General features: G+C 38.2%; 1 long non-coding RNA gene across 1 annotated transcript in view; it reads left to right on the plus strand.

The window, feature by feature from the left end:
* LOC130709413 (uncharacterized) overlaps window positions 1-5,498 on the plus strand; it is a 338,445-nt gene extending 332,947 nt beyond the window's left edge. Inside the window, exons 4-5 of the long non-coding RNA XR_009009953.1 lie at window positions 759-927; window positions 3,994-5,498. This is a non-coding gene — a long non-coding RNA (uncharacterized LOC130709413). The remainder of the gene's footprint in view (window positions 1-758; window positions 928-3,993) is intronic.
* The last annotated feature ends 6,352 nt before the right edge of the window (window positions 5,499-11,850 follow it).

Here is an 11,850-nt window from a genome sequence, read left to right on the forward strand (position 1 = left end):
TTCTGCTCCCAGGCATTTAATACCTGCAATAGTACAGTCATTTGTAAGAATGATTTAAAGTGGCTTCTTTACAGTCAATTTCAGTTTTAAGATCTCAGCATTTTTAAGATCTCAACAATTTCAGCATTGACTAACATTGCTATTGATAACTTCACTGTTTTCCTTAGGTTTATATAGTCAGTTGCCTAAATTCAGGTAATACATAGAAAAAGATACAATTCCACATCATGGCTTTTATTTATTTATTTATTTTTTGGTAAGGAAACTCAAACAATAAAATCATAACTGAGGATTCAGAACTAAAACCCTTTCAAAGTCCTGCTGCCATTATTTCAAAGAAATGTTATACAATTTGGATGAGATTAAGATGCTAGAAAACAGTATCTCTAGAAATTTGAAGATTTTCACTGTTGTGAGCAAAGAAGACATAGGAGTACAAATCTCTAGAGTTCCATCTCCAAGATACTCCAGTGGCTGTTGAGCTTATCTTCACTTTCCCTTCAGGTCTAAAAAACGGGGAGGGGGGATGATTTTGGCAATAGCCACAGAGGTTATTGATGAATTGCAAAAAATATCTCCAAAGTAAGACTTTTGGGGAGTTAGAACACAGATAGCTTTTGCTTGGAGAAATGGATAACCCACTCCATCTACATTAGGTGTGGTTAGCCAAGGTACAATTTGAATAAATGTTAAGGAAAAACTAACTGACTTCCCAATCCTTCTTTCCTAAATCCTGCATATTTTTCTCATATCCTTAGATAGAAGAAGAGAGGCCAGGTCATCTGGTAAACGTTGGCCTGTAACACAGTGCATGGAAGGCTATTTGGTGCCCATTCATCCTCAAGACATCCACACATGAGAATTCACCAGTACAAAAATGTTTAAGACTTATTTGAGAAGCTATCCAAATGATGAGTCCATTTGCAGGTAAAAAAAAATAATTAGCGGTTGAGCTTGTGGGAATGGGGCCAAGGTGTTGCACTGCTGTTGCTGCTGTGGTTTTATTCTTTTCTGCAAAGTATTGCAGGAAAACCATTTACTGAGTTCAGTACCAGTGTTTACTTGTGGTTTTGATACCATGATCTTAAACCTTGGGAGATCAATTCCTTACAGTCTGGGGGAACCCAATTTTCTGTTTTGGTTTTAATAATCCTTTCGATCAATTCCTTACAGTCTGGGGGAACCCAATTTTCTGTTTTGGTTTTAATAATCCTTTCAGCCTTAGAATGAGGAGTGGGCACTAGGTAGTTTTACAGAATACCTTATCCACAATTTAAGAATCTAATAAAGCTGAAACAAGAATATTATTTCTTCTGGGTTTAAAAGAATACAGATAATGTGTCTGATAAACCATACTGGAGTTTTTTTTTTTTTTTTTTTTTTTAATTTTATTTATTTATTTATTTATGGCTGTGTTGGGTCTTCGTTTCTGTGCGAGGGCTTTCTCTAGTTGTGGCAAGTGGGGGCCACTCTTCATCGCGGTGCGCGGGCCTCTCACTATCACGGTCTCTCTTGTTGTGGAGCACAGGCTCCAGACGCGCAGGCTCAGTAATTGTGGCTCACGGGCCCAGCTGCTCCGTGGCATGTGGGATCTTCCCAGACCAGGGCTCGAACCTGTGTCCCCTGCATTGGCAGGCAGATTCTCAACCACTGCGCCACCAGGGAAGCCCCATACTGGAGTTTTTAAATTCCAAGTACTTTAGAGATAGAGAAAGATTTGGGTGAGGGCTTCCCTGGTGGTGCAGTGGTTGAGAATCTGCCTGCCAATGCAGGGGACACGGGTTCAAGCCCTGGTCTGGGAAGATCCCACATGCCACGGAGCAACTAAGCCCGTGTGCCACAACTACTGAGCCTGCGTGTCTGGAGCCTGTGCTCCGCAACAAGAGAGGCCGTGATAGTGAGAGGCCCGTGCACCGTGATGAAGAGTGGCCCCTGCTTGCCGCAACTAGAGAAAGCCCTTGCACAGAAACAAAGACCCAACACAGCCAAAAATAAATAAATAAATTAATTAATTAAAAAAAAAAAAAGATTTGGGTGAAACAAACTAACACACACACACACACTCACAAGCCAATACATTTTTTAAGACTTACCTGGTTATATATGTTGTGTTTAAATGACTGAAAATTAACTATCTCCACTCATTAGTTCCATCCGGTTTAGATAATGGACATTTTAATGTAACACATAAATGCACAACTGTGGTTGAATTTGTCAAAATAGTCATATGCACAACATATTTTGTGGAAGACATGGGGCTGGCTACTAGATATTGAGAGATGAAAGAATGGACATCATTCTGACATTGGAGGAGTTCACAAATTTGGTGAAGAACAAACTTTTCTTACACAAATGAGTGCAAGCAGTTGCATTTTGAATCCCGTGGTTCACAGATTCAGCGATTATAACCGGATGTCTCCTTTTATCCCAACTTCCCATTCTTCCAGCCCTTATTTTTCTTATCTCAGCCTCTCCAAAGTCTCTCAGGTCATTTCTCTCCTCAGTCAGCAAGTATCTCTTTCCCCCCGGGTAACCGTAGAATTCTGTGATTGCCTCAGTCTATCATCCAAGGCCCCTAGAATCACTCTAAAATGGTGGGCTCTAGTCACATGTGATTTTACATTAAAAATAAAAGTAAATTAAACAAAGTTTTCAGTTTCTTAGTCACACCAACCACTTTTCAAGTGCTCAGTAGCCACATGTGGCCCATGGCTACTGCTTTGGACAATGCCTATTAGAAAACATTTCCCTGGGACTTCCTTAGAGGTCCAGTGGTTAAGACTTCGCCTTCCAATTCAGGAGGTGCAGGTTCAATCCCTGGCCGGGGAGCTAAGATCCCACATGCCTTACAGCCAAAAAGACAAAACATAAAACAGAAGCAGTATTGTAACAAATTCAAAAAAGACTTTAAAAAAAAAAAGGTAGAGAAAACATTTCCCTGATCTCGGACAGAGCCGCTCTAGACCTGGTTAAAAGCTTGTTTGCCAGCCTGTTCTCCCTGTGGTCCTGCTCAGGAAGCGATCCTCCAATAAACTGAATATTCATTGTTTTCTGCAAATGCCCTGAGCTTTGCCGACTTTGTCTTTACTATTTCCAAAGCTTAGGGTGCTCTTTTGGAATCTTGCTGTCTTTCAAGACCTAAAGAAAGGCATTGTTTTCCTAAGAAACCCTACCTTATCTTTCCAATTAGTTCTTCCTAATTGGAAAGGTTCTTCCACACACCACACCTTACTCATGGCTCTACTTCATGGTGCTTCATACTATCGTCTCCACAGGACATTTTTAGCTCCCCTACCAGGTTATGCTTTTTCTTTTTCCAACAGCAAAGGAGGTGTGTGTGTGTCCTTATTTTATATTTCATGCCCTCTGGTTTTTGTTGTTTATGGGTTTTATTTTTATTTAAAATTTGAAGACATTAACAAGGAAAGATACATGTGACGAAGTCTGAAGGAAGAAGGGAAGAAATATGGTTATGTTAACTGTACAAAAGAAGAAGAATGGGGTTGCTGCCCTATATACTAGGAAAAAGTCTTATAATTAAAATCTGATTCTGCCACTTAAACTTATAGATCTGAGTGAAATAGTTATCCTCATTAAACCTGTTTTTTTTTTTTTTCATCTAGAGAATAGGAATAGTAATGCTTACTATACAGGTTTTGTGAATATCACTTGAGAGACAATATATGTAAAAGTGTGACTTAAAAAAAAAGAGAGAAGTCTCATACAAATGTGAGGTGTTATGCTTACAGCAAGCTTCCAGAAAAGAAGGGTATGGAATAGGGAGAAACACATGTTGCCCTGGCCCCCTCACAAACCTGCTTTACTCTGACAAAGCCCAGTCAACTGATAAAGTTCCAGTAGGCTCTTTGTGAGTTATCCACAGGGTTCTCTTTTAATCTCACAGAAATATTTATATATCTATAAGTATCTATAATTTTTTTTATTCCACACTCCTTGGGATGCAGTTATGGCTGTTGAATGTTTACTTTTCAGGCATTCCTTCTCCCTTTGAAGAAATCCACAAAAGAAAGAGCAAAATGCTGACAAGTTTTCAAAGCCGTGATTTACAGGAATGATTTCTGAAAAGCAAGTGGACAACATCCGAGTTCATCATCAAATAATATTTCTAAAGCACCCTCTAGTGCCTGGCCCCAAGCCAGATGATTCAATGCCTGGAGAGGCTGCGAACTTTTTTTTTTTTTTAAAGGAAAATGGACTGTCATGTTGGCTCCTGAAAAACAAGTCTGCACCATTTACGATTCTTTAGGATTCTCTCTCTAAATAAGTATTAAGAATGGATTGCTTCAGAAAAAAATCAATGCAGTTAGAAACCCTAATACTATTAAATATAATTCAAATCGCAGTTTAAAATAGACATTAAGACTTAAAAGACCAAGTCAAAAATTACACTGGGAATCTGAAGAATTTGAAACCTAAATAAATCACAGAGCAGAAAAATCTGCTCTGTAAGTGAAAAAGTTTTGAGCCCGAGGAAAGGTAAGAACTGCATGAATAGATAGCTGTCATCTAGTAGGAATGCTAGGCCCATCTGCCATCTGATTATGCTGTGACTGTACTAGCCTATAGTCTTCACTCAGCAGATTCTCAAGTGGTGTAGTGGCAAGAGTGCAGTATGTAGAATCAGAAGACTTGTGGTCCAGGGTCAACTCTACCACATACTTGGCTATGTGATTTGGAACATGTCACTTAAAATTTATGACCCTAGTTTCTTCACATGTAAGATAATTCTGCCAACTTCGTGGAATTGTCTAGACTTTACAGATTAAATAAGATACCACTGACCAGTTCCTTGAACACAGTACTTGCCAACAAAATGTCAATATTTTTTCTAGTTGTCTGATCGATTTTGTATTCAGCAGTTGTACAATATGTGTTCAGTATGACTCTTGCACATATCCCCTCAAAGGAAGTTTCACTCTTCTCCCTTATCACTCCCACATTTTTGAGAATAGGATCACATTTTATATTACGATACTGAAGTAGGGGAGTCAATTCTTGCACAGGCTAGTTGACCTTCAAGATAAATGCTTAGTTATTGATTGGATGACTGATTAATCAATTCTTTCATTCATTCATTCAATTCCCAACTCTAAATTTAGAATGGTCCCTTTACTACCTGAGGCCTTATTAACAAGATGGACCAGACGTTTCATCACATACAAAAGATCTTTGTAGGCATGGGAATAAAGAATACTGAGTCATTTTAAGAAGTCACTTTGAAAATGACTTTTCAACATAGAAGAACTGGGCTTGTTCAAGCAAATTATATTTCAAAGTTTTATTTGCAAGGTTATTTATTACTATGTGGAATCTCAGTCCTGTGGCTAGGGTCAAGGAAAATGAGGACACAGGTGTCTGCCTATTTGCACAGGCATTAAAGAGTGTTGTAAAATGAGCTTCGGCCTCTTAAGTTACTGTCTTTTCCTTTATAATAATAATCTCTTCAATTTTACAAGGTCTATATTATTTTTAGGTAAGAAAACACTGTAGAGTTCATGTTTTATTGTTCCTTGCAGTTATATAAATTATATTTGGCCAAAACAAATGTAATTCCTACTGTGTGAACTGGGAACCCAAAATGTTGATTTTCCTCAAGTTATAAACAATGTGAAGATATGTTATACTGGGTCACAATTTTCCAGAGCAGAGCAAAATATATAACTCAGTTTTAATAACAAAACTGCATATATCATTAAAGTTTCCTACTCCACACAGAATGTATTATATTACTCTGCCCAGCAAGAGACATCCTTTGTGTAGACCACAATTTCTAAAATACCATTTGATTGAATGGAAAACATTTTAGCCATTTGTTAGTTTTAAAAAAATGTAATGGTTAAATACTCATGGAAATTCTGCTTTGTCTTTGCTGGATAAATATTACATTTCTTTTCACTAAATTGAATGCCATGGATTTTGTAAACACCAAGGTCTGGGGGACAACTATTATGAGCTTTTTCCCACTATTAGATGAGTCTTCACATTTTTAGCATCTTAGAAGCAGATGTCTGCTTCTTTGTAACACCAATGAACCTTATTTTTACATGTATTATATCAGCTTCAAGTTGCATTGTAATTATTTACTTATAAGCTTGCCTCTCCAAATAGACTTGTAACTTAACAAGGCAGGGTCCAGACTGCATTATCTTTGTATTCTTGGCCCCTGGTCTAATGCTTTCTACAGAGCTGGAGCACTGAAAATGTTAAATGAAGAAGAAATTCTGAAAAAACTACGACCAAATCATCAGTTTACCCATTCACCTGTTCTCAGACTCATTCCAAAATTTAGGAGATTTATAAATGTAACTACTTACACAACACTGAAGAAAATGAGGAAAGATTATTTCCTTTATTAAAAAGAGGTCATGGGCTTCCCTGGTGGCGCAGTGGTTGAGAATCTGCTTGCCAATTCAGGGGACACGGGTTCGAGCCCTGGTCTGGGAAGATCCCACATGCCACGGAGCAACTAGGCCCGTGAGCCACAACTACTGGGCCTGCGAGTCTGGAGCCTGTGCTCTGCAACAAGAGAGGCCGCGACAGTGAGAGGCCCGTGCACCGCGATGAAGAGTGGCCCCCGCTCGCCGCAACAAGAGAAAGCCCTTGCACAGAAACGAAGACCCAACACAGCCAAAAATAAATAAATAAATAAATAAATTTTAAAAATCTATAAAAAGAAGTCATATGTGGGATTAGCTAGTCTAGTCTCCTTATTTCACAAATGGGGATTTGGGGACCTAGAAAAAGAAAGCTTTTTTGCTCTTGCTAATGTCACAAAACTGGAGGCAAAACTGATCCTAATTGTGTTCATAGTGTTTTGTTTGTTTGATACAAAAGTAATACATGTTAATGATAAATACTTTGACATGTTCAGAAATACATAAAGAGCCAACAAGTGTATGAAAAGATACTTAACATCAAAAGTTGTTAGAGAAATGCAAATCAAGACCACAATGAGATGCCACCTCACATCTGTTAGGATGAGAGAAAAGAAAAGAACAAGTGTTGGCAAAGATGTGGAGAAATTTGAACCCTTGTGCATTGTTGGTGGGACTGTGAAATGGTACAACTGGTATGGAAGCAGTATCGTGGTTCCTTAAAAAAATTAAAAATAGAACTACCATGTGATCCATCAATCCCACTTCTGGGTGTATATATCCAAAAGAATTGAAAGCAGAGTCTTGAAGAGATACTTGAACACCCATGTTCATGAAAGCATTATTCACAGTAGCCAATAAGTAGAAGCAACCCAAATGTCCCTTGATGGATGGACAAATAAAACGTGGTCTATAAGTACAATGCAATAATATTCAACCTTATAAAGGAAGGAAATCCTGTCACATACTCAACATGGATGGACCTTGAGGACATTATATAAGTGAAATAAGTCAGTCACAAAAAGACAAATACTGTATGATTCCACTTAAATGAGGTATCTAAAATAGTCAATCAGAAAGTAGAATGCTGGTTATCAGAGGCTGGGAGGAGAGGGAAGTGAGGAGTTGTTAAATGGGTATAGCGTTTCAGTTTTGAAAAATGAATTAGTTCTGGTGATCTGCTACACAACAATGTAAATATGCTTAACATTTTTGACCTGTTCATGTAAAAATGCTTAAGCTGATAAATTTCATGTTACATGGGTTTTTTGGTCACAGTTAAAAATTTAAAAATACATAAAGAAACAGAATTTTTATTTATTTATTTATTATTTTGGCCACACTGTGTGGCAAGTGGGGATCTTAGTTCCCCAACCAGGGAATGAACCCGTGCCCCCCTGCAGTGGAAGTGTGGAGTCCTAATCACTGGACTGCCAGAAAATTCCAGAAAGAGAATTTTTAAATATATGTAACAGCAGAAGAGGTGTTAAGGTTAACACATTTAGTTGTTTTTTTCTATAATATTTACATGCTTACAACAGTACTGTCTAAATGATACGGCACCTTATTGTTACAACAAAATATGACAAACGTACGTCTAAAACTCTCTCAATACCATTTGAAAGGCTGCATAATATCCGTTTATATAAATAAACCACAGTTTATTTAACAATATCCCTCATTCATATTCTTTCCATGTCTGTAAATAATGCTTTCTTTTCTATTTTTGTACGTTCCTTGTCATCTACATTTCTGATTCTTCCCTTAGAGTCTCAGAAGTAAAATTAGTAGAGTGGACATTTAAAAATATTTTAAAATTGTTTAAAAATTATATAAAATAATAAACATATAAAAATTAATACGTTGTTAAAAATTTAGTATTGCTCCAATATCTGTTCGTAGAAGGACACGAGTGCCTCTAATTTATCACACCCTCGTCTACACTGAGTCCCCTCATCTTTCTCCTCTTATTCACTATTATTATTGTTATTAGTATTACAATTATGTTGATTTGCAAGAAAGGAAATAGGATTATTTGTTAATTTACATTTCTTTGCTTGTTCGTAAAACTGATACAATTAAAAATACTCTTCAGTCACCTGTATTTTCTCTTCTGTGAATTATATTTTTACATTTTAAGATAAGCTGAATGAGTTCTTTATAAAGAAATTTAATTATTTATCTGTCATATTTGATTGCAAATATTTTTCCTAGTTGTACATTTATTGTAAATTCTGTGTTCTAAGTACACAATTATTAATATTTAGGGAATACTATTTAACTCATTTTCATTTAAATTTTTATAGTTTGATTATCTACTCTTTTGTCAGTCAATGATTATGATGTAGTCAATGATTTCAGAATTTAAGTAGATATTTTGTAAAATTTTCAGTAATATTTCTTGAAAAATCCTGCTAGAGCTTTGCATAGGACAGTATAAAGTGTATACACAAAGTTTGGAATAATTGTTGTAACAACATCAGTAGCAGTCATAATGACAAACAAAACTCTACTTACAGCTCTTCAAGTGCCTGCTATCTGCCAGGTCTTGCATTTACTGTTCACATTAATTTAATCCATATAACAACCTTATGAGGCATGTGCTATTTTTATGGCCATTTTACAGAGAATCCAGTTAAGGCAAAGAAAAGTTACATAATTGCCCATGATCACTCAGCAGTAAGTTGATGGAACCATGTTTTGACCTCAGGCCACATGGCTTCAGAACCCTTGCTTCTAAAGATCATTAAGCTGCCTCAAATATCTTCATAGGATGAATTTGTCCCTTCTAAGGAGTTACTAAAATTGCCTTTATGTTGCTAAGATACTTTTAATCTTTGTTCTAAGTTAATATCCCATACTTTTTTATTATTTGTTTTTCAATTTGGCTGCACTAACAACAATAGTTTAGAAAAACTGAATTATACCATTACGGTGGAGATGGTCTCTGCTAAAGCCTGGCATGCTGGAGGAAGAGCAATGAGACCAGGGGTCTCTGCAGCAGAGCAGGACAAGGAAGGTGAGATGCTGAGGGATAATGCAATAATAATCCCCTTGAGTCAGTAAGCTATGGCTGTATAATAAACGATTCAAAAGTGCAATGGCTTGAAACAATAGCGTTGGTTCTTAAGGACCTGCAGGTCATCTAGGAGTTTGCTGACCCAAGCTGGGCTGGGCTTGACCGCTCCGTTCAAGCTGCAGGGTCTGACTGTGATGGGCATCTCCCTCAGGTCTGCTCCATGATGCTGTTCTGCACCTCAGGTAAGAGTGTACCAATGAGCCTGAGGAAACTCTTCTTGATGTGGCAGCAAAGACCAGAAAGAAAGCTCCACTGACAGGCGCATTTCAAGCTCGTGCTTTCTTTCTTGGAGGGCACACAATGGAGCTCAAAGTCAAGGGGCAGGGTAGTAGACTTTGCCCATCAGAACACCATGGCGAAAGTGTGTACACAGAGAGAAGTGATGACTTGGGGCCAGTGATTTCATCTACTGTATCAGTTGGCTTGGGCTATGAAAGGAACAGAGAAGAGGCGGGGAGTGGTCAAGTTGTGCATAAATTGTGCACATAAAGCTCACAGGATTTGTAAGTATATCAGACATGAGGTCAGAGAGACAAGGAGACCTTGAGGATGACATTCCTTATCCACATGCCCAGAAATATCTTTTTCTAGAATTTTACTTTAGATTGATATTTAGCTCACTTGCTCTATTTCTAGTATTTTGGTACTTCTTTTGACTTCCACAATCTCCTTAAAGACATCTCAGTTTCATATTGTTTTATTACTAGGAGACATAACTGATCTGAATCAGGTGAGGTGATGTGTATATATATTCAGCAGCACCGGCATTCTCCAGCTGCTGCCCCCTCCACAATAAGGCTGCAGTTTCTCCCCAGCAGTGTCCAAACTACCCCTTCAGTCCACCAATGACTCCTCTCAAAATGCAAAGAAGACGAAGTTTAGAAGCCCTTTGTTTCTCCCTGATTAGTCATCAGCATTAAAACATTAGATCTAATGGTGTGTCTGTCCATTCCTTCTTCCATTTTTTTTTCTCCAAACATTTCTAAGGTCAAGCTATATTCTGAGTACAGTCTTTAAGACAGTAGGGAATGTTTAGAGGATTTTCATCATACTTGGTTAACATTTTTAAAAGTTTTGGCACTTAAAGTCATAGGCTTCAGTTATTTGGAATATTTATCTATAATAAATAGTCCATTCCCCAGCGTTGGTAAATAAATGAGGCATCGCTCCATTGCGCTTTTGTTGATTTATGCATCGACATGGGGAGCGTGCTCCATTGAGCAATGCAAAGAGTGTACACATTCAGTTTGTTTTGTTGCTATGTGTACTGTTTAGTCCCAGGATACCTTGAACTGGAAAGAAGCCCTGTTGAGTGACAGGGTTACATAATTCTACCTTCTTGGTAAACTGTCTTGGGCCTCAGCGCCCCCAGCTCAGATATCTGTCTATCAGGAGACATGTGGGTCTTGAATTGTTCATTCTGGTTTGACCCTAAGCCAAAAACTTTTGCAGAAGCCTGAGTCCTGGGCCTCCTTCCCAAGCAACCACCAGTGTCATAGAAGTAACCAGTTCCTGCCTGTTACTGCAGCTCCTGTTGACAGGAAATGCCTTTTCAAAAGAAAGACAATGAAAAACGGTTCCCTTGCAGGTGGAGTTTTCTGGCTCATGTAAGGATTAGAAATGAAATTAGCCATTGGAAATTTCATTCAGATCAATCCAAACATTGCAAAGTACAACAAACGCAGACCTTTCCTCATTGGGTAATCAAGTTCAATTTCTCTCCATGTCTTTTCTCCCAAGCAGACAGCTGTGAAACCCTTATTAACTGTTTTTCATGGACCCAGTTGCTGCTAGAGTCTACAGAGATAGAACATTCCAGAATGAGCTCTGAGCCCTGACCTTGAAGGGCTTGGTGATCTAGTCTGGAATACCAGAGTCACCCCCACAAACTGCTCGGTGAATTAGGCAGCCCATGATCCAGTAGCCAGCCATGTGGGTCAGACAATAAGGAGTTCAGAGCCAACAGCAATGGCTAAGTGCATTGTGGAACCAACTGCAGGAGAAATGGGAATGTGACAAAATAGTATAAATAAGATGCCTGATTTGGACATTTCAACCTCTACTGTTTCCTTTCTTCAAACTCCAATTTCCCTGTTACAGATCAAACCCACTTTGTAGCAGTAATCACTTTAAAATAAATTTTAAACTAATATGCCCCCACTTTAAAACAATATTCTTATTTTGGATGGACCTACCATCCATCCATCACCCTGGCCCACTCCAGCAAAAGGATGCATAATCCATCACAGGGCTTTCTGCACATTGTTCCCCTGTTCAAACACATAAATGGCTTCCTACGGCCAACATCAATCAGCCTTTCTTGGAGTCCCATAGTCTCCCCAGCAGGGTCCTGCCTCACCTACCCATATGTGAGTT

This window comes from Balaenoptera acutorostrata, chromosome 12 (assembly GCF_949987535.1).
Source record: "Balaenoptera acutorostrata chromosome 12, mBalAcu1.1, whole genome shotgun sequence".
In the NCBI taxonomy this organism is placed as follows: domain Eukaryota; kingdom Metazoa; phylum Chordata; class Mammalia; order Artiodactyla; family Balaenopteridae; genus Balaenoptera; species Balaenoptera acutorostrata.